Genomic DNA, 24,739 nt, shown 5'->3' with positions numbered 1-24,739 from the left:
ACCCCCACACACCAAGCACACACTAGGATCACCAATGCACCTAAGCTGCATGTCTTTGGACTGTGGAAGGAAACCGGAGAACCTGGAGGAAACCCACGCAGACACGGGGAGAACAACAACAACATTTATTTATATAGCACATTTTCATACAAAAAAATGTAGCTCAAAGTGCTTTACAAAATGAAGAATAGAAAAATAGAAGACACAATTAAAAATAAACATAAGTTAAACATTAATTAACATAGAATAAGTAAGGTCCGATGGCCAGGGTGGTCAGAAAAAACAAAAAAAAAAAACTCCAGAGGCTGGAGAAAAAAAATAAAATCTGTAGGGGTTCCAGACCAAAAGACTGCCCAGTCCCCTCTGGGCAATCTACCTAACATACATCAAACAGTCCTCTTTGTATTTAGGGTTTTCATGGAAGGACTTGATGATGGTCACGTAGACTTCTGGCTTTCAGTCCATCAATGTTGGAGCATCATGATACTTTGAGTAGGTGGTGGTGGCGCAGGCTGCCACCACAAAGAAACCGGAAAAAGAAACAGAAGAGAGAGTGGGGGTCAGTACGGATTTTGGAGCCACTATGAATAATTATTATGATGAATTGAACATACAGAGTATCAGAATTAAGTTAAGGTGAAGTTATAAAAAGGCCATGTTAAAGTAATGTGTTTTCAGCAGTTTTTTTAAAGTGCTCTACTGTATCAGCCTGGCGAATTCCTATTGGCAGGCTATTCCAGATTTTAGGTGCATAACAGCAGAAGGCCGCCTTACCACTTCTTTTAAGTTTAGCTTTTGGAATTCTAAGGAGACACTCATTTGAAGATCTAAGGTTACAATTTGGAATATAAGGTGTCAGACATTCCGATATATAAGATGGAGCGAGATTATTTAAGGCTTTGTAAACCATAAGCAGTATTTTAAAGTCAATCCTGAATGACACAGGTAACCAGTGTAGTGACATCAAAACTGGAGAAATGTGTTTGGATTTTCTTTTCCTAGTTAGGATTCTAGCAGCTGCATTCTGTACTCGTTGCAAGTGATTTATGTCTTTTTTGGGTAGTCCTGAGAGGAGTGCGTTACAGTAATCTAGTCTACTGAAAACAAAAGCGTGAATTAATTTCTCAGCATCTTTCAATGATATAAGAGGTCTAACTTCTGCTATGTTTCTTAAGTGAAAAAATGCTGTCCTAGTGGTCTGATGAATATGCGATTTAAAATTCAGATTACAGTCAACAGTTACCCCTAAGTTTTTAACTTCCGTCTTAACTTTTAATCCTAATGCATCAAGTTTATTTCTGATAACCTCATTGAATCCATTATTGCCAATTACTAAAATTTCAGTTTTCTCTTTAATTAGTTTGAGAAAATTACTATTCATCCATTCAGAAATACCAGTAAGACATTGTGTTAGTGAATCGAGAGAGTCGGTGTCATCAGGTGCTATTGATAAGTACAGCTGTGTGTCATGAGCATAGCTGTGGTAGCTCACGTTGTAACCTGAGATAATCTGACCTAACGGAAGCATGTAGATTGAGAAAAGCAGCGGACCCAGGATAGAGCCTTGTGGAACACAATATCGGATATCATGTGTCTTTGAGTTGTAATTACTACAACTAACAAAGAATATTCTACCTGCCAGACCAAATTAAAACCAATTTAAGACACTGCCAGAGAGGCCCACCCATTGACTAAGGCGGTTTCTAAGAATATTGTGATCAATGGTGTCAAATGCGGCACTCAGATCTATGAGGATGAGAACAGATAAATGGCCTCTATCTGCATTTACCCGCAAGTCATTTACTACTTTTACGAGTGCAGTTTCTGTGCTGTGATTTGTTCTGAAACCTGACTGAAATTTATCAAGAACATGCAAACTCCATGCAGGGAGGGCCCAGGAAGTAAACCCGGGTCTCCTTACTGCAAGGCAGCAGCACTACCACTGCGCCACCATGCCACCCACAAATATAACTACTTTCTCAAATATGTTTACGTATCATAGTGACCCCTTTAACACAATGTTTCAGATTAAGGGTGTTTTTGATACTAATGACCTTAGGTTTCAAATGAACAGGAATTGCACTTGTAAAAGCCTTGAAAGCTTGTATATTGTAATTTGTTCAGTTAGCCAATAAAATGTGTCATTTTGCTTCACTTCACATTGTACTTGGATGATAGGATTCAGAAATTTACCCTAGATTAAGTAAAAAAAGGGTAAATAGCTTAAAGTTAATGTGTCTTGAAACATTTCTAACACGATGGGAATTTTTAGAAGAAAATGTTTTAAGTTCAAATGTATACTATCAAACCTTGGTGCCTTACTACTTTATATTAAGTTCAAGCTTACTGTCATGTGTACTCAGAACAATGAAATTCTTACTTGTAGGTCTCCTCAGAATAGTTCACAACAATATAAAACTAATTAAGACACACAAAAAGTATAAATACACACAAATAATATATACTATATTTGTATAAACAGCACTTGTTACAATATTTGTTGGTATGATTAGCTGTACAGTAATAATGTGATCTGTGAATAGAAGCTTTCACTGAATCTACTGTTACCAGTATCAATGGCCCTGTACTCTTTGTAAGATGGAGGACAGTTAAAAATGACTGTGCAGGTTGACCAAGATGATCTTATTTGCATTTTCAAGGCAGTAAGTGTTATGTATGTCCTGAACAGATCTTGAGCCAAGCAGGTGTCATACCAGGATGTCTTGCTGCTAGTGAGTGGCACACATGTAGAACTTCGAGCACAAATAGAGGAATGCAGCACTAGGGAGCCTTCTTGACAAGGGCTAAAATGTGCTGTGTCTTCTTCATTTGTGATAATCACTCCAAGAAGTTTAAAGCTGCTATACATACACTACATGTAGTATGACAGGTGAATTAAATAACATTGATTATCTTATTACAGTGGCACATGTCAAGAGGTGAGATATATCAGGCAGCAAGTCAACAAACCTTTCTTGAAGGTACCTGATTTCTTTTTCTTTGGTTATATTCTTGAATAAAAGCACAATTATTTTGTAATACTTGTACCTTTTGTAAAAGTGTTTATTTGATATTTGGACTTCAGTCTTCACACATTATATACTTCATGTCAAAATGTTGTCATTAGTACTCCATCCATCCATTATCCACCACTTATCCGAAGTCGGGTCGCAGGGTCAGCAGCCTAAGCAGGGAAGCCCAGACCTCCCTCTCCCTGGCCACCTCCTCCAGCTCCTCTGGGAGGACCCCGAGGTGTTCCCAGGCCAGCCAGGCGATATAATCCTGACCAGATGCCTGAACCACCTCAACTGACTCCTCTCAATGTGGAGGAGCAACGACTATACTCCAAGTCTCTCCCAGATAACTGAACTCCTCACCCTATCTCTAAGGGAAAGTCCAGCCACCCTGCAGAGAAAGCTCATTTCGTCCGCTTGTGTCCGCGATCTTGCTCTTTCGGTCACTACCCAAAGCTCGTGGCCATAGGTGAGGGTAGGAACATAGATCAACTGGTAAATTGACAGCCTTGCCTTCTGGCTAAGTTCTCTCTTCACCACGATGGACTGTTGCAGAGCCCGCATTACTGCAGATGCCGCACCGATCCGTCTGTCATCCATCCGCTCCATTCTTCCCTCACTCGTGAACAAGACCCCAAGATACTTGAACTCCTCTACTTGAGGCAGTAATGTGTTCCCAGCCTTTTCCGGCTGAGAACCATGGCCTTGATTTAGAGGTGCTGACTCTCATCCCTGCTGCTTCACACTTGGCTGTGAACCACTCCAGTGAGAGCTGGAGGTCACTGTCCGATGAAGCCAACAAAACCACGTCATCTGCAAATAGCAGAGACGAGATTCTGAGGTCACCAAACCAGACCCCCTCTGCTCCTTGGCTGTGCCTAGAAATTCTGTCCATAAAACTTATGAACAGAATCGGTGACAAATGGCAGCCCTGGCGGATTCCAACCTCAACAGGAAATGAGTCCGACTTATTAACAGCTATGTGGACCAAGCTCCTGCTCCTCCTGTACAGGGACTGAATGGCTCGTAACAATGAGTCTTGTACCCCGTACTCTTGGAGCACACCCCATAGGATGCTTCGAGGGACACGGTCGAATGCCTTCTCCAAATCCACAAAACATATGTGGACTGGTTGGGCAAACTCCCATGCCCCATCCAGGATCCTGGCCAGGACGTAGAGCTGGCCCAATGTTCCATGGCCGGGATGGAATCCGCAGTGTTCCTCTTGAATCCAGTATTCGACCTTCGACCGAACTCTCTTCTCCAGCACCCCGGAATAGACCTTTCCAGGGAGGCTGAGGAGTGTGATCCCCCTATAGTTGGAGCACATCCTCCGGTCACCGTTCTTAAAAAATGGGACCACCACCCTGGTTTCCACCGGTCAATAAGGTCTGCAGTTGAAGTCAGCAGGACCCCATCTCCACTGTACACAGTGTTGGTGGAGCACCTCTTTCCCCTCCTGAGGCACCTGATGGTTTGCCAGAACCTTCTCAGTGCCGACTGAAAGTCGTTTTCCATGGCTTCCCCAAACTCCACCCATGCCTGAGTTTTTGCTTCTGCAACAGCCAATGCTGCCACACGCTTGGCCCATAGATAACTCTCAGCTGCCTCTGGAGTCTCACTGGTCAACCAGACCCGATAGGACTCTTTCTTCAACTTGATGGCCACCACGAGAGTCACAGACAACCTAGCGGCCACAGCTCCATTCTGCTGCTTTGACAATGGAGGCTCGGAACATGGCCCAATTCAGACTCAATGTCCTTCGCCTTCCTCGGAATGAGGCTGAAGTTCTGCCGGAGGTGGCAGTTAAAGATCTTTCTGACCGGTTCCTCCGCCAGATGTTCCCAGCAGACCCTCATTATACATTTGGGTTTCCTTGGTCTGTCCAGCAGCCTCTCCCGCCATCTGATCCAACTTACCACCAGGTGGTGGTCAGTTGACAGCTCAGCCCCTCTCTTCACCCGAGTGTACAAGACATAAGGTCGCGGATCCAATGACACGATTACAAAGTCAATCATCGAGCTGCGACCTCGGGCATCCTGGCGCCAAGTGCACTTATGAACACCCTTATGCTCAAACATGGTGTTAGTTATGGACAATCCATGGCCAGCAAAGAAGTCCAACGTGCAGGCATTGAGCCGGGGGGCCATAAGCAAGCCCACCCCTGCTCGACGCCTTTCACTCACAGCAACTCCAGAGTGGAACAAAGTCCAGCCTCTCTCAAGAGGAATGGTTCCAGAGCCCAGACCGTGCGACTATATGTAGCCGTTACCTCTCAACCTCTCACACCAGTTCAGGCTCCTTCCCCGCCAGAGAGGTAGCAACATTCCACGTCCCAAGAGCCAATTTCGGCAACCGAGGGTCAGAACACCAGAGCACCCGCCTTCAGCCACCACCCGTATCACATTGCACCCAACCCCTATAGCCTCTCTTGCAGGTGGTGGGCCCACAAGAGAGTGGAACCACGTTGCTCCTTCAGGCTGAGCCCGGCTGGGCCAGGTGGTCAAAGGTCACCAGCGAGCCCCTCCCCCGGGCAAGGGAAATGCCAATCCTCAGGATCATTAGTACTATAACATGAAAAAAGTTTTTGTTTTAGTTATGTGTTCAACATTTCTTGCCTTGCATTTCATGTCATCCTACATTTACCTTGATCGTTGGACACAGAACACACATGAAATGCATGTGTTCCAAATAACGATATACCCTATACAATTCAAGGCACCTCACTCCTAGATAAACAGACTTGAACTGGGAGAACTTTTTGTTCAACTTCAACTGAGCCGGTGGGTGATGGGATAACAGGCTGCTTGCTGCTTGTGGTGATCGACGCATTTTCAAAACAAAAGACGCTAATGGAGAGGTTCGAAGGAATTTAAGGTGGCCCGAGATTACGTTTTTTTCCGTAGGCTTCAGGGATTCTAGTGATAAGTGCTTGTGTGCTGCTTACTTGAGGAAGAGATGGCAGCAGGGTGCACTGTGAGAACAAGGGTAGACAGTGGAGGCAGTTTTTTTATTGCGCTGGGAAATGTTCTGCAGTGAAACCTTGGGTCTTGGCATTCATGAGGATGTTACTTTGACATGTACCACCTACCTAAAGACTGTTGCAGATCACATGCTTCATAGCATTGGTATTCCCTGATAGCACTGACCTCTTTCAACAGGATAACACTCCCTGCTACACTGTAAAAACTGTTCAGGAATGTTCAAAAACATCACAAAGAGTTTAAGGTGTTGGCTTGTATTGCAAATTCTGCAGATTTCAGTCCAATCAAGTGTTTATGGGATGTACTAAAAAAAAAAGTCAGATTCATGGAGGCGCCACCTCTCAACTTACAGGATTTAAAGTATCTGCTGCTAGCATCTTGGTGGCAGATGCCACAGGACACCTTCTGAGGTCTTGTGGAGTCCATGCCCTGACGAACCAGGGCTGTTTTAGTGGCATGAGGGGGACACACACAATATTAGGAAGGTCATTTTAATGTTGTGACTGTTCGGTGTATATACTGTATAAGATGCAAAGCTGACACACTCACTCACTCATTAACAAACACACTATTTCCACTTTAGTCAAAAGGCTGAAATTTTAAAGGATGGCTCATCCAAGTCAGTAGGTATCTGCTAAGAAAGGACATTTCAATGTATCAATATTTAGGGGTAACCCACCCCCACAACAGAAAATCAAAATATCCCCAAATCTTAAAAATGCTTTGACTGATCTGAATGAAAGTTGTTGGCATTATTAAAAAAAAAGAAAATTTAGCCGGTCTGTGTTTTTTAATTGTTGATAATAATACCATAAATGAGCATGCTATGCTAGTAGAGTGCATCCATTTTTGGCTCAGCGCTGACAACTGATTGTGAAGATAAATGGGTTCATGGCTAGTGAAGAAGATGAGGTGTCCTGCACAAAAAAAGACTGGGTGGCATTCAATATAGAGCTGTGAAGTGGATGAAGCAAACTAAAGAGCAGCTAAGGTAAGATGTCTTTTAGCAACCATGCTATAACTCTCAAGAACATGCCAACAATCATGCAAAGAAATGGAGCTGGTGGTGAGTGAAGAAGGGGTGGTGCCTTGCAAAGTAAAAAGAGATGGGATGGTGACCTGCATGGAAAATGAGCTGTCATGTGGACAAAGGAAAGCTAGATGAAGCTCAAATAAGATGTGGTCAACAATTTCACTATACTGCTCAATTTCCTGCTATTCGCTGTGACTGTGATTGACCATAAGTGTTACTTTACCACAGTTAACAAGTCCCCCATGCCATGGCTAGAAGAGAAATAGGCCAAGTACATATTTCACGATATTATTTCTTTTCACCTGTTCTTTTCTAGAAAATTCTTAAAATGTTCATTGCATGTGCAGCCTGTAAAATTTTTTGTTGTTTGTATCAATTACATTAAAACACAATTAATTTTTAGAACTTTACTGACTGGCTATGGGTTTTGGAGAAAAAACATCTATCCATTCATTCATTTTCTGCCATTTATCCAGGTGACAAGTTGTGGTGGCAGCAGTCTAAGCAAAGATGCAGAGATGTACCTTTTCCCTTCCACCTCATTCAACACTTCCAGAGGTATACTGAGGCATTCCCAGGCCACCTAAGAGATATAATCTCTCCAATGTACCCTGGGTCTAGCCCAGGCTCTGTTCCTGATTGTACATGCCCAAAACACCTTTGCAGGAAGGCATTCAGGAGCCATCCTAAACATATGCCTCAACTAACTCATCTATAGTAGCTCCTTTTGAATCAGAGGAGCACCAGCTCTATTTTGAGTCTCCCAAATGTCTACATTCCTCATCTTATTTCTAAGGCTGGGCTCAAACACCTCTGGAGAAAACTCATTTTTGCTGCATGTATCCGTGATCTACTTCATTCAGTCAATGCCCATAGCTCATGACTATAGGTAAGGGGATTGAAACATAGATTGACCAGCAAATCAAGAGCTTTGACTTTTGGCTCAGCTCTTTCTTCCCCACAACTAATTGGTACATAGTTCGCATAACTACCGACACCACTCTGTTCCACCTGTCGATCTCCCACTCGCTTCTTCCCTTACTCATGAACAAGATCTAGAGATATTAACACTTCTCCACTTGTGGCATGATCTCATCAGTTTTTAGTTCCCCACTTTTTTTGAGGTAAACTATTTTTTTCATAAACTACCTGTTTCAATTTGTGCATTGCTTTTGATTTAAATCCTTCAAAATGTTGTAAAGATTACACATCAACTATTACTTAAAATTGTGATTGAAGATACCATTATGACAAGATGTGCTACAGGAGAAATTACATTTATACCTATAATTCCCATTATTCCCACTACTTACTTTCTTTCAATTAAAAAGAATACAGTTTCCTGCAAAATTGTATAATACAATGACAATCAGCAAAACAAAAGGTCAGTCACAAGTAAAAGCAGTAACTGATCTATAACACAAATGTTTTACTGATGTACTGTATATAGCATGCATACAAGTAAAGAGGTTCAGTGAATGAATAATATTAGCTCCTGGTACAAAAAATACTAATTCTTACATAATACTTTTGATACATCTGATTAACTGATGGCATTATAACCGAGGCCCATTGTCTTTAAAAATTAAAACACAGCTAGTAATTTTATATATACAGTATATAGTTAATACATACTGTACATACTTAAAAATGTTATTCACAGACTTCTAAAACAGCTTGGAATAATCCAGTGTTAACTATTAGGGGACTGTTAAAGAATCATTCTCACAACATTTGATTTTGATTCATAACCAAATATATTATATTAAACAAATGAAAATAGCATGCACAAACATATTGGTACCTTTAACCTAATATTCTGTAACACAGCCTATAATTATTCCCATCAAGTGGTTCCTGTAGCACAAAGTGAGATTTCTCCACTTCTCAGTTGTTCATTTTGCCCACTCTTCTTCAGTTCAATCAGGTCTGGTGGGCAGCTTCTCCCAGCTTTGACTTTCAGCTCTTTCCACAGTTGTTCAATGGATTCAGAACGGGCCACTTCAGAATGGCCCCATGTTTTTTCTCCTCCATTCTTGGCTGTTTTATGAGATCTGTTTTAACTTAAACACGGCTTTCTGATACTGGGCTATATGCTTCACCACATACACAGACTGATTCTGATTTCATTTCAGATTCAATAAGGCAGCAAAGCAACCACAAAACATCACTAAGCCTCCTCCATGTTTCACAGTAGGGATTGTGTTCTTTGTTTCTTTTTTTTTACTTTGAACACAGTGTTGGTGTGAACTATCAAAAGACTCTTGTTTTGTGTCATCTGTCCAAAGGACTTTCGCTCAAAGGATTGCAGCATGTCAGCATGCATTGTGTAAAACTCGAGAACTTGTGTTTCTCTCTATTCATCCTGAGCTTGAAGGGTAGCTTGGGCCTGTTTTGAAGTTTTCCTTGGCTCTTTCTTCATCATTCAAACAGTCTTTCTCTTCAGTCTTGAGTTAGCTTTTGCCATGTGGCCCATACAGTCACATGGGTCATAAACCTCTTGATGATTTTCACAACAGTGGTCAAATGAACATCACGCTTTTTCAGATGGTTTCTTGTCTTTAGGGTGATCATATTTAACAGTTACTGTCCATGTTGCCTCCTGAGACAACTCTCTGCTTTTGCTCTTCTTTACCATGTTTAGTGTATCTCAAACAATGAAATGAGTTGCTTAAACTAGCTGAATAATTGATGACAGAATTAAAGCTACCTGTGATAAGCATTCAAAAATGTTAGACTGCTTCAACTTCTGAAGGGTTCCAACAATTTTCACCTGAAACTCTCTGTACAAAAAACAAGAACTGAGCTCTTTTCCCAGCTTTTTTGTTTTGTTCCACTTATAAAACTATGTCAATACTTTTTAGTACAACTGGTGCATTGTTTGAATAAAATGCAAGTGTACCAATTTTTTTCAGCTATGTCTGTAAACATCAAGACTGTTTTATCCACTTACTCATAAAGAGTGCTGTGTATGTGAAGCAGCAACTGATAAGCTTTACTTGTATTTAAAAAGTAAACACTATGTCAATTGTTTTTACTTATTTACTGTATTTAGTTGTTTTTTGTAAAGTTATGAAGAAACAATACTGTTTCACTAATTTCAGAACTGATCTTAGTAATTTTTGTTGTTGTGTTTCCTTTTGTTTAATAATAAAAATATGATGTGGTCCATTAATTAAATCATTAAAGCTTCCCATAGTTGAGATGAAAACAATAAGGGAGTCACATTTTCCTTAAAAAAATCAAACATTACACATATGTAAGTAAAATGTATTGTTGAAGAGCAAGCCAAAATTAAGTAAGAAAAAGCTTACAATTATAACAGAAAAAAGAAAAACAAATAAAATAACCAAGGGGCACAATCTTAGATGGTATTGAATTTAAACTGATGAACTTTGAATTTGAATCTATTTTAAATATATATATGCACTATTTAACAAACAAAAAAAACTATTGACTATTAAAAGTCTAAAAGACCTTGTGGCTATGGATTTGAAGCGTGACAGCTCCGAATTTGGATCTTTTGCACAGCTTATGGTCTCACAGATATTAAGTATTCCGATTTAGGAAAAAAAATAGTTTTTTATGAAAGACTTTTCCCTATCCCAATTAGAAGAACAGGCATTTACTGTTAAAAATAAGTAGCCTAAGATAGTCTGAAACAATGTGTGAGTTTACAAACTGATTATTATATATAATACCCCAAGAAATAAAAACTCCTAGATTCGCAACTAAACATTGAATTAAAGAACTATCCTTGCTTTATTTCTGAGCCACTGGACCACTAGCGGCAAATGACCTTTACACTCTAAACAGGTACTGTATTACTTTTGAAGTTAGGACGTACTTCTGAAAATAAGATTGCTGTTTGAAAGTCCTGATGCTTTTCCACTTAAGCTGCCCCAGGCATCCCCAGAATTCATACATTCATTCTAACTGCCATCCATAACTTGTAGTACAGTCCCACCTGTTAATGCTAGGAAACCCTTGCTGCCAACTATCACCATTTCAGGGTTAAAGAAATGCAGATTGATTTAACTGAATGTTTACTGGCCTGTAGCACTCACCTCTATCATCATAAAGTGCTTCAAGTGGCTAGTCATGGCCCCACATCCAAAACATACTGGACTCAAAACTGTTTGCCTACAAAGTAAACAGATGAAAACAGGACACCATTAACAAACAATCCACCTTGGCAAAGGAATTATTAATTTGATAATGTTGTTTAAAGGCTTTAGTTCAGCCAGCTGTCAATGTCATGATCTCTCTGAAGCTCGTAGAAAAGCCTCAGAGCCTTCGCACTGAACACCACCTTGATTAACTGGCAAGAGAAACCAGAAGACAACACATTTCCACTGTAAAAGACCCAACACAACTAATCAAACTATGAGCATCCTGCAGTCCAGCATGTGTGATCATAGCATTGGATGCAAGACCCCAGACTTCAAATAGTTTTTACTTCCAACCACTAAACTGCTGACTCAGATGCAACCATATTTTTGTTTTGTGACCAAAAATCTAATATGTAAGCACCCACACTACCAATCAGTTAATTCAATAGAGATTCACTTAACTGACTTGTTACTTCTGATTTATGTTAGTTATACCTGATAATGTATTTGTTTAATTTGTTATTTATATATATATTTATTGAGTAATTATTTAGTAATTTTGTTAGGTGTTTCTTTATACTGTGTTCTACATTAATCACTGCATCTTCCTACATCAGTGGAACTAACAGAAAATGCTTTTCATTGTACAATAGGATATATTCACCAGTTGGATTAACTTAAATTTCTCCCCCTCCACTGAGTTATTAACATCATAAGCATAAATAACAACACTGCCATTCAAAGAGGCTCTCCACTAATCTGTGTGGTTTCTCTTCTAAAGTAGGTTCATAAGGTCATTATTGTCACATGTAAATCCAACCTGTCCAGTTGTCTGCTAGCCCTGTGCCCCTTCTGCATTAAGTAATTTGTGGCATTGATACTTTGTACCTGCATATCAGCCTTTTTCCAAATGGTTTCCCAATTTTGAATATTGTCCTGGTGTGCCTGAATTGTTTCTGTCATCTATTTTTGCTAGCACTCAGTTTGTAGTGTCAAATGTAAACTCCACAAGCTTCTCGGGTTGAGAAGAAATAAACATAGACCTGGAGAAAATATATTAAAGCATTAAATTGTTTTCCATTACTCGGCCTTCTTTTTCTTCTCAAGTTATGTCCACCAAACAACAGCAACCTTTATTTATGTAGCACATTTTCATACAAATAATGTAGCTCAAAGTGCTTTACATGATGAAGAAAGAGAAAAAAAGACAAAGTAAGAATTAAAATAAGAGAACACTAATTAACATAGAATAAAAGTGAGGTCCGATGGCCAGGGAGGACAGAAAACACACAAAAAAAAAAAACTCCAGATGGCTAGAGAAATAATTAAATCTACAGGGATTCTGAGGCCATGAGACCGCCCAGCCCCCTCTAGGCATTCTACCTAACATAAATGATCAGTCCTCATTATATTCAGGTTTCTCATGGAAGGACTTGATGATGACGGTTACATGGACTTATGGCCTTTAATCCATCAATGGAGGGACATCATGGTGCTTTGATTAGGTGGTGTTACTGCAGATCACCACCACAGAAAACAGGAAAAAGAACAAAAGAGAGAATAGGGGTTAGTACGGATTTTGAAGCCACCATGAATAGTAATGATAATGAATTGAATATACAGAGCATCAGGATTAAACTAAAATGAAGTTATGGGAAAGCCATGTTAAAGTAATGTGTTTTTAGCAGTTCTTTAAAGTGCTCCACCATATTAGCCTGGCGAATTCCTATTGGCAGGCTATTCCAGATTTTAGGTGTATAACAGCAGAAAGCCGCCTCACCACTTCTTTTAAGTTTAGCTCTTGGAATTCTAATTCTGTGGTTATAATTTGGAATGTAAGGTGTCAGACATTCTGAAATATAAGATGGAGCGAGATTATTTAAGGCTTTGTAAACCATAAGCAGTACTTTAAAGTCACTTCTGAATGACACAGGTAACCAGTGTAGTGACATCAAAACTGGAGAAATGTGCTCGGATTTTCTTTTCCTAGTTAGGATTCTAGCAGCTGCATTCTGCACTCGCTGCAATCAATTGATGTCTTTTATAGGTAGTCCTGAGAGGAGTGCGTTACAGTAATCTAGCCGACTGAAAACAAAAGCGTGAACTAATTTCTCTGCATCTTGCAGTGTTATAAGAGGTCTAACTTTTGCTATATTTCTTAAGTGAAAAAATGCTGTCCTAGTGATCTGATTAATATATGAATTTAAAATTCAGGTCAGAGTCAATAATTACCCCTAAATGTTTTACCTCCATCTTGACTTTTAATCCTAATGCATCAAGTTTATTTCTAATAACCTCATTATATCCATTATTGCCAATCAGTAAAATTTCAGTTTTCTCTTTATTTAGCTTATGAAAATTACTACTCATCCATTCAGAAACACAAGTAAGACACTGTGTTAGTGAAACAACAGAGTCAGGGTCATCAGGTGCTATTGATAAATACAGCTGCGTGTTATCAGCATAGCTGTGGTAGCTCACATTATGCCCAGAGATAATCTGATCTAATGGAAGTATGTAGATCAAAAAGAGCAGCGGACCCAGGATAGAGCATTGTGGAACACCATATAGAATATCATGGGTCTTTGAAGTATAATTACCACAACTAACAAAGAATTTTCAACCTGCCAGGTAGGATTCAAACCAATTTAAGACACTGCCAGAGAAGCCCACCCTAAGGCAATTTCTAAGAATATTGTGATCAATGGTATCAAATGTGGCTCTCAGATCTAATATCAATATTTTTAAGGGGACTTTGGCTAGACACATAATACATTACTCCGTTTCTTTGCTGTTCTACACTCTAGTGTCTCCCACAGAATATGGAAAACTTCAAAAATTTTCAAAAGTATTAATATCTAAAGTAAATAGTATGATAGCCATTCAGCTGTATTTTGTACATAATATTAAATGCACATGGTAAATTACCTTGCCAATTTTATTGTAGTTATGATGTTTCAATCGGACACATACTTCGATCTTCAGTAAATAATCTAGTTCATTTCTATAAATGTAAAGTAGCTGTATCAAAAGCTATCAAGCCAAATACCACCAATACTATATACTGTATGTCCTTTCATATACTCATGTTCAAGCTTAAATTTTTTTATGAGCAGTTAAATCTGTAGTCACATGATAACTGTACATTACTTTTAACCCTGTATGTATTTGTTGCTTTTCATGAAAAGCACTATATAAGTCTTTTTTGTAATTAAAGAGCAAGAAATGTCCCTGAACAATACCTTAGCCTATTAACCTTCTATTACATACACACCATGCAATGCTTACCCCTGGGAACCTCATCAGTGATTGGATTCACTTTTCTAGGGCTACATCTTACCACCATTCACCTTTCCTTCAGATAAACCCAGGTTTTCACCACTGTGATGGCTGCCCAAGGTGTCCCCTTGCATCTCCACATGACCTGAATTGGGAAGGAAAGCAATCCCTGCCCTTTTGGCAATTACTAACGTCAGTGAGCATGAAGTCATTTGAAATAGGTAAAAACAAACTTTATTTTTCCTTAACCATTAAATGTTTATTTTGCAGAGAAACCAGACATATCAAACAATAGGAGTTAAGCAAATGAAATCATACAACTTGAACAATGTAAAAAAAAATGTCTACAGAGCAAGCTTTGTGTCAGGTGGGTTGCCTTGAGCAGTTAAAGAGTTTACAGCCTTTTCTTTTTAAGCCATCTGAGTTGCTCCTGTTGGTTGGGATGCTGCTGTGGCAAGCTTAACAACACTGTCACAAAAGAGTTCTCAGACCCACTATTTAATATAATGTGTCAAGGAGGTAATTCTATTGGAAAGTACTGGTAAATGAGGATGATACATAGGATCACATAGCTTACATGAAGAAAGAATTGCATCATGCTACAATTGTACAAATAATAACTTGCCAATTGCGTTGTTACTTGTCAGTGAGATTTCAACAAAGATTATAGTCATGCTAGCTGTAAAAGGTCCAATCACTTATTTTATACTTCCTTACAAGCATATAATGTATGTGCTTTATGCACAGCTAAAATAGCCAATCTATAGTCATGGCACTACAAAAGCATTTGCTTTTATATTTGCACAACTCCCACATGCCCTTAGACTACTCTTTATCTGAAAGCTGCCAACAACCTTTCTGAAAATACTTGCCTAACCCAGTCATGCCAAACTGGGAACCTAGCCTTTCCATTATGAGCTCTACAATCTTGTTTGCATATTTTCTTCTTTTAAAAGCTGCATCTCATCTTAATCCTATATTCCTATATTAACACACCATGAAAAATATAATATTATGAGTCTTATACAGGAAAGTATAAAGAGGAAGAGGATGGTAAAGAAAAGTGGGATAGTCAGAGAGATGTAGAAAGTTGACAGTGGTACCAGGAGATAAGGTGCAAGGTGAAGAGAGAGGTGGTGAAGGCTAAAGAAAAGGCGTATCATGAATTGTATGAGAGGCTGGACACTAAGGAGGGAGAAAAGGACCTGTACCGATTGGCTAGACAGAGGGACCGAGCTGAGAAAGATGTGAAGCAAGTTAGGGTGATAAAGGATAAAGATGGAATCGTACTCACAAGCGAGGAGACTGTGTTTAGCAGATGAATAGAGTACTTTGAGAGGCTGATGAATGAATAGAACGAGAGTGAGAAGAGGTTGGATGATGTGGAGATAGTGAATCAGGAAGTGCAACGAATTAGCAAGGAGGAAGTAAGGACAGCTATGAAGAGGATTAACACTGGAAAGGCCGTTGGTCCAGATGACATACCTGTGGAAGCATGGAGGTGTTTAGGAGAGATGGCAGTGGAGTTTTTAACCAGATTGTTTAATGGAATCTTGGAAAGTGAGAGGATGCCTGAGGAGTGGAAAAGAAGTGTACTGGTGCTGATATTTAAGAATAAGGGGGATGTGTAGGACTGTAGTAACTACAGGGGGATAAAATTGATGAGCCACAGCATGAAGTTATAGGAAAGAGTAGTGGGAGCTCAGTTAAGAAGGGAGATGATGATTAGTGAGCAGCAGTATAGTTTCATGCCAAGAAAGAGCACTACAGATGTGATGTTTGCTCTGAGGGTGTTGATGGAGAAATATAGAGAAGGCCAGAAGGAGTTGCATTGTGTCTTGTGGACCTGGAGAAAGCATATGACAGGGTGCCTCGAGAGGAGCTATGGTATTGTATGAGGAAGTCGGGAGTGGCAGGGAAGTATGTAGATAGATAGATAGATAGATAGATAGATAGATAGATAGATAGATAGATAGATAGATAGATAGATAGATAGATAGATAGATAGATAGATAGATAGATACTTTATTAATCCCAAGGGGAAATTCACATAATCCAGCAGAAGTATACTGATACAAAGAAACAATATTAAATTAAATAGTAATAAAAATGAAAACAATTAAAATAAAATTAATGTTAGCATTTACTCCCCCGAGTAAGAGTTGTACAGGATATGTACGAGGGAAGTGTGACAGTGGTAAGAACTGCAGTAGGATTGATGGATACATTCAACATGGAGGTGGGATTATATTAGGGATTGGCTCTGAGCCCTTTCTTATTTGCAATGGTGATGGACAGGTTGACAGACGAGATTAGACAGGAGTCCTCATAGACTATGATATTTGCTGATGACACTGTGATCTGTAATGATAGTAGGGAGCAGGTTGAGAAGACCCTGGAGGGGTGGAGATATGCTCTAGAGAGGACAGGAATGAAGGTCAGTAGGAACAAGACAGAATACATGTGTGTAAATGAGAGGGAGGTCAGTGGAATGGTGAAGATGCAAGGAGTAGAGTTGGCAAAGGTGGATGAGCTTAAATACCTTATGATCAACAGTATAGAGTAATGTGGATTGTGGAAGAGAGGTGAAAAAGAGAGTGCAGGCAGAGTGGAATGGGTGGAGAAGAGTGTCAGGAATAATCTGTGACATACGGGTATCAGCAAGAGTGAAAGGGAAGGTCTACAGGATGGTAGTGAGACCAGTTATGTTATATGGTTTGGAGACAGTGGCACTGAACAGAAAGCAGGAGACAGAGCTGGAGGTGGCAGAGTTAAAAATGCAAAGATTTGCATTTGGTGTGATGAGGATGGATAGGATTATAAATGAGGACATCAGAGGGTCAGCTCAAGTTGGACAGTTTGGAGACAAAGTCTGAGGGGTGAGATGCGTTGGTCTGGACATGTGCAGAGGAGAGATGTTGAGTATATTGGGAGAATGATGTTAAAGATAGAGCTGCCAGGCAAGAGAAAAAGAGGAAGGCCTAAGAGAAGGTTTATGGATGTGGTGAGAGAGGACATGCTGGTGGTGGGTGTGACAGAATAAGATGTAGAGGACAGAAAGAAATGGAAGAAGATGATCTGCTGTGGCGACCCCTAACGGGAGTAGCTGAACGAAGAAGAAGAAGAAGAAAATGAATCTTATTTCCACATAATGTAAAAACATTATTTAACTTCTTTAAAATAATGTTTACTATACTTTGGCAAAACATATAGTACAGAGATTTACTTTATGCTGTTTACTGAAAAACATTCAAATATCAACTAATCTATCCTCTCGGCATTTTGTAGAATTTTTGCTGTAGTAAATATTAAAATCTCACTGTTTAAAGTAGCATGTTGATGAGCAAGACACAGCAAGCCGAGTCAAAAAAAAAGAAAACACAGTGGTTCTCAACCTGAATTCTGCACCTCACCTGGGAGCTACAAGGTGACTTAAAATAATTATAAAACACAAGCAAAATACTTACATCACTACAAGTCAAGCTTCAGCAGGGGTGTCAGACTTATGGCCCGTAGCCCTTGGGGTCTTTTTTAACTGACTTGCTTCGTTAATACTCAAAACTTGTTACATAAGGCCCACAATGACTATTAGTTTCCTCAAAGACCCCCTTTAAGGTGTGTCTCATATATAGGTTGTATCCACATAAATTTAGCAGGATTACATTTAAAATTAGCATTAAAATGAATCTCCAGTACCTGTATCATATTAGGAAAAGACTTGGATCAACTCCCCACATACACACAGCAACTCAGAGTTTAGTGGTGGCTCATGTTTATCTGCGCAGCACAGTGCATTGCATCTGCTAACCTGGAGTCACAATGAGAACAAGCTGTTCATAATGACATGAAAATAAAATGTGAAACAATGGTGACTTGCCACATTGCCATAAAGAACTTTATTGTTTTAGCAGGATGTCGAAGTTGAGACAGTCTAATAAAGGAGATGGTACCTTGACTTCACCCACTCTACCAACTTTTTATATCTGTGCAGGTGCCATTGTCTGGCCATCTTTCTGCATTTTACCCTTCTGTTGCCACCACTCTACGTGATGTGTTTGACTTTTTGCCTGACTTGATTGCTGTATACCGATAGAAAACACATTTGCATTTCTGTTTGTTTTAAATGTGGAAATGCTTCAGTGATGAGGACAACAAAGTACTGTAGCTTATGCTTCTGTAACTAAGTTAATAAAGAATGTCTCCAGCAACTAATTCTACATCTTACAATTACTGTTTATTTGACATTTTAAAAAATACCTGTGACATGACATGGCAGTTCAACTCCAGAAATTAAAGAAAAGAGCATAGCTATAAAGTATAATGCTAACCCAAAGTAGAAATGGGGTGATGCACTTTGGTACTGTGATGTGGAGAGAGAGTGTGATGTGCTCTGGGATGTGCCATTGTGTGGAGTAGTGCAGAGTCAAGGGACCACGTAGGAAGCTTGATGCCGGCATGTAGATGCGCATGTATGTTAGGGGGCATGTGCATCCAAGTGAGATGGAGTTAATAAGGGAAATACCACCATCAGGAGATGCACTGGAAGGTAAGGATTCTGCCATTTGTGTAATTAAGGGCAATGAGATACAATCAGGGATTGGGTGAGGTTTCCCTGGATTGTTATTTAAGACAAAGGTGAATGGTACATTAGGCATGGTAAGATCGTTAAAGAGGGTGAGCACACAAAACAGCATGAAGGATCAGAAGGTGCATGTGGAGTGTGCATAGCCTGGGGGATGTAAAAGGGTGTGCAGAGTGACAGGACCATGAAGAGCTGAAGATCATGATTATGAGTCTTGATCTGCTTAACAATAAAGTACTGAGGACAATGGAATGATTGCAACCATCTCCGACTGCTTTAAAGACTGGAGTGGGTGGTCGATATTTTGGGCTGGATGATTGAAAAGGCACAGTGATAGAAGGCATAACAGGGAGGAACCTTCTTAGAACAGGTAAGGTGAAGGTGTAACATTCTTCAGGACACTACTATCTGGGATGACCTCTATGAACTATGTGCTGTTGAGAAAGATTGTGGGCTGGATTGATGTCACATTGAATGTTATATAATAAGTACAATACGTAACACATACATACAAAAGATAGATATATAATTAATAGAGAAGTAGAGTTCTTATATAGAATTGATTTTTAAGTCTTGTGGTCCCGGCTTGTGCCTCCTCCAGACCGCGAGGGGGCGTCCGTCCTGGTTATGTTGGGGGTCCAGGTGCCTGAGGAACCCTGGGGCCCAGCACTTCCGCCACACCAGGAAGTGCTGGGGGGAAGACGACTGGGGACACCCGGACGGCTTCCGGGTGCGCAGCGGCACTTCCGCCACACTGGGGTGTGGCTAGGACTGATTGCCGGGAAGCAGCAGGAGCCCATCCGGGTTCTCATTTAAGGGGCCGCCTCCCTCCAGTCAGAAGCGAGAGTCGGGTGGAAGAGGACGGAGCTGAGAGAGAGGACGGGAGGTGGCCAGGAGAAAGGCATTGGACTTGTGAGGCCTGGACAGTTGGGGGAATTGGTGCAAGAGGCACTGGGGTTTGTGCACGTGACTTTAATTGTAAATATTTGTAAATAAACAAGTGTGTGGTGGAACCAACGATGTCTGTCTGCCTGTGTCCAGGTTCAAGTTCACAGTCTCTAAAGAGGAGTCCGATGATAAGGTCAGATGGCTGGGGAGGATAAAAAAATAAAAAGTCTAGATAAACTGAAGAAAGAAAAAACAACATCTGTAGGTGTTCCCAGACATTGTCATTGAAGCATGACTAATATACAGCTGTGGCTAAAAGTTCTGAGAATGACACAAGTATTGGTCTTTACAAAGTTTCCTGCTTCAGTGCTTTTAGATCTTTTTGTCAGATGTGTCTATGGTGTACTGAAGTAGAATTACAAGAATAGTAACAAAACATGGTCCAGGAGCAAATTCTCTCAACCATCCAAGAACAGTTTAGTGACCAACAATGCCTTTTCCAGCATGATGGAGCACCGGCCATAAGGCAAAAGTGAGAACTATGTTGCTTGGGGAACAAAACATCAACATTTTGATGTTTCATGGCCAGGAAACTCCCCAGACCTTAATCCCATTGAGAACTTGGGGTCAATTCTCAAGAGGTGGGTGGACAAACAAAAACCCACAAATTCTGACAAACTCCAAGCATTGATTATGCAAGAATGGGCTGCCATCAGTCAGTATTTGACCCAGAAGTTGACTGACAGGATGCCAGGGCGAATTGCTGAGACCTTGAAAAATAAGGGTCAACATTGCAAATATTGACTCTGTGCATAAACTTAATGTAATTGTCCATAAAAGCCTTTGAAACTTATGAAATGCTTGTAATTCTACTTCAGTGTATCATAGAAACATCTGACAAAAACTTTTGGCCACGACTGTAGCTATTCTACTGACCAAAAATTCACAATCACAAAAGAAGAATTCATCAGAACTGTCATAAAATGACAGTTTACTCGCATATCGTAGCCTGACAAGACTAGGAGCCATTGTTGCTTACAGCCATATTTTAATTTGTTTCGTGGCCCTTTTCTGGTTGCAGTTTACAGTAAGATGGATGAGTGGCAATTACACGGGTAGTGTTCAAATGACATTGGGTGTTTAGGTTTTGGCCAGTATTAAATTATTTTTATATTTATTAGTGAGTAGAACTTGACTGCTTATGTTTAACATTATGAAGTACTCAATATATTAAACCAGTAACATAATTCAAATTTACCAAGTAATGGTAACAACAAATGCAGTATATTCACATTTCCAAAAAACAAGACATAACTGTCAGTTACGTAAATCACGAGTGTAGGATGAATTTTCCATATTTAGCCATTTCTGTCCATGTGTGCATATTCAAAAATGAGGTTTATGATTTAAAGGGGGAGGCTGGTGGCCTTTGGTTTTATATCTCTTTGGTAATCAGCAACTAGGCACATTTTTCCGATTGATTTTTCTTATAAGAATAATTGCTGTGGGTTGCTGTGTGAGAATATTAAATTTCAAAAGGAAAAATCCTGGCAATATGTCAGCTATCTTAAAAACAGTAAATGAGGCCTTATTGTTATACATTTATCTTAGTTTGTAATAGCTTTAACTTATCAGCCACTCTTACTGAAGACACTACTTAAAGGCATAACACCATTCTTTATTAAATAAAGTGCAGACAATCAGAACATACTAATCACTGTATTTGTTTATCCATATGAATGACATATAAAGTTACCAGCTTAGTTATGCTTACATTATACATTGTAAAATATTTGCATCCATTACATAATGAATTATACAGTACTACTTTTTAAAATTAACTTATATTTCAATATTACCTTTTAAATGTAATTGTTTACCACTTGCTATCTTCTGGTTCCCACTGCAAGAGTCAACCTTTTTGCTGTAACACAAGTCTCTCAGTTCTTAATCAGCTTTCACAAACTTACTTAATTGATTATTGCTGGCAGAAAGTGACAAGAAAGGAGGTTGAAAACATAACTGGTGGAGAAAGGAGAGAAAGAGGAAAAGGTCGTTGTGTGTGCAGGAGGGGGCAGACTGGCTGGTGGGAATTATGAGAATTGACTACTAATAACATTTATCTAATTTATCTAATGTATTTATCATTAGCACCAGATGACACCGACTCTGTTGTTTCACTAACACAATGTCTTACTTCTGTTTCTAATTGGATGAATAGTAATTTTCTCATGCTAAATAAAGAGAAAACAGAAACTTTAGTGATTGGAAATAATGGATATAATGGGGTTATTAGAAATAAACTTGATGCATTACAACAACAACAACATTTATTTATATAGCACATTTTCATACAAATAATGTAGCTCAAAGTGCTTTACATGATGAAGAAAAGAAAAATAAAAGACAAAATAAAAATTAGAATAAGACAACACTAAATAACATAGAATAAGAGTAAGGTCCGATGGCCAGGGAGGACAGAAAAAACAAAAAAAACTCCAGACAGCTGGAGAGAAAAAATAAAATCTGCAGGGGTTCCAGTCCACGAGACCGCCCAGCATTCTACCTAACATAAATGAAACGGTCCTCTTTGTATTTAGGCTTCTCATGGAAGGACTTGATGATGATGGTCATGTAGACTTCTGGCTTTTAATCCATCAATGTAGAAACATCATGATGCTTTGATTAGGTGGTGGTGGCGCAGGTCGCCACCACAGAAAACCGGGAACAAAAACAGAAAAGAGAGTAGGGGTTAGTACGAATTTTAGAGCCACCATGAATAGTTATTATAATGAATTGAATATACAGAGTATCAGGATTAAATGAAGGTGAAGTTATCAGAAAGCCATGTTAAAGTAATGTGTTTTCAGTAGTTTTTTAATGTGCTCCACTGTATCAGCCTGGTGAATTCCTATTGGCAGGCTATTCCAGATTTTAGGTGCATAACAGCAGAAGGCCACCTCACCACTTCTTTTAAGTTTTGCTCTTGGAATTCTAAGCAGACACTCATTTGAGGATCTAAGGTTACGATTTGGAATATAAGGTGTCAGACATTCCGATATATAAGATGGAGCAAGATTATTTAAGGCTTTGTAAACCATAAGCAGTATTTTAAAGTCAATTCTGAATGATTCAGGTAACCAGTGTAGTGACATCAAAACTGGAGAAATGTGCTTGGATTTTCTTTTACTAGTTAGGATTCTAGCAGCTGCATTCTGCCCTAGTTGCAAATGATTTATGTCTTTTTTGGGTAGTCCTGAGAGGAGTGCGTTACAGTAATCTAGCCGACTGAAAACAAAAGCGTGAACTAATTTCTCAGCATCAATGATACAAGAGGTCTAACTTTTGCTATGTTTCTTAAGTGAAAACATGCTGTCCTAATGGTCTGATTAATATGCGATTTAAAGTTCAGGTTACAGTCAACAGTTACCCCTAAGTTCTTTACCTCCATCTTGACTTTTAATCTTAATGCATCAAATTTATTTCTAATAATCTCATTGTCTCCATTATTGCCAATCACTAAAATTTCTGTTTTCTATTTATTTAGCTTGAGAAAATTACTATTCATCCAACTAGAAACACAAGTAAGACATCAGGTACTATTGATAAATACAGCTGTGTGTCATCAGCATAGCTGTGGTAACTCACGTTGTGCCTGGAGATAATCTGACCTAACGGAAGCATATAGATTGAGAAGAGCAGCTGACCCAGGATAGAGCCTTGTGGAACACCATATAGAATATGATGTGTCTTTGAGTTATAATTACCACAACTCACAAAGAATTTTCTACCTACCAGGTAGGATTCAAACCAATTTAAGACACTGCCAGAGAGGCCCACCCATTGACTAAGGCGATTTCTAAGAATGTTGTGATCAATGGTGTCAAATGCGGCACTCAGATCTAAGAGGATGAGAACAGATAAATGGCCTCTGTCTGCATTTACCCGCAAGTCATTTACTACTTTAACGAGTGCAGTTTCTATGCTGTGATTTGCTCTAAAACCTGACTGAAATTTATCAAGAATAGCATGTTTATTGAGATGGCTATTTAACTGCCTTCTCTAAAATTTTACTTAAGAAAGGCAGGTTAGAAATGGGTCTAAAATTTTCAAAACCAGAGCAGTCAAGATTATTTTTCTTGAGTAGGGGTTTAACTACAGCAGTCTTAAGACAGTCTGGAAAGACCCCTGTATCTAATGACGGGGATTAAAAGTCAAGACAGAGGTAAAGAATTTAGGGGTAACTGTTGACTGTAACCTGAATTTTAAATCGCATATTAATCAGATCACTAGGACAGCATTTTTTCACTTAAGAAACATAGCAAATGTTAGACCTCTTATATCATTGAAAGATGCTGAGAAATTAGTTCACGCTTTTGTTTTCAGTCGGCTAGATTACTGTAACGCACTCCTCTCAGGACTACCCAAAAAAGACATAAATCATTTGCAACTAGGGCAGAATGCAGCTGCTAGAATCCTAACTAGTAAAAGAAAATCCGAGCACATTTCTCCAGTTTTGATGTCACTACACTGGTTACCTGTGTCATTCAGAATTGACTTTAAAATACTGCTTATGGTTTACAAAGCCTTAAATAATCTCACTTGTCTGACACCTTATATTCCAAATCGTAACCTTAGATCCTCAAATGAGTGTCTGCTTAGAATTCCAAGAGATAAACTTAAAAGAAGGGATGAGGCAGCCTTCTGCTGTTATGCACCTAAAATCTGGAATAGCCTGCCAATAGGAATTCGCCAGGCTAATACAGAGGAGTACTTTAAAAAACTGCTGAAAAACTCATTACTTTAACATGGCCTTCTCATAACTTCATTTGAATTTAACCCTAATA

The 24,739-nt window shown here is 39.3% G+C and overlaps 1 long non-coding RNA gene across 1 annotated transcript in view; it reads right to left on the bottom strand.

The window, feature by feature from the left end:
• Positions 1 to 481: 481 nt before the first annotated feature.
• Positions 482 to 24,739, bottom strand: part of LOC120535122 — a 105,637-nt gene continuing 81,379 nt past the window's right edge. Inside the window, exons 2-3 of the long non-coding RNA XR_005634856.1 lie at positions 11,099 to 11,174; positions 482 to 512 (exon numbers count right to left, since the gene is read on the bottom strand). This is a non-coding gene — a long non-coding RNA (uncharacterized LOC120535122). The remainder of the gene's footprint in view (positions 513 to 11,098; positions 11,175 to 24,739) is intronic.

This window comes from Polypterus senegalus, chromosome 9 (assembly GCF_016835505.1).
Source record: "Polypterus senegalus isolate Bchr_013 chromosome 9, ASM1683550v1, whole genome shotgun sequence".
Taxonomy (NCBI): domain Eukaryota; kingdom Metazoa; phylum Chordata; class Cladistia; order Polypteriformes; family Polypteridae; genus Polypterus; species Polypterus senegalus.
Note: the sequence above shows the minus strand (reverse complement) of the source record. Positions and strands in the feature narration are given on the sequence as shown.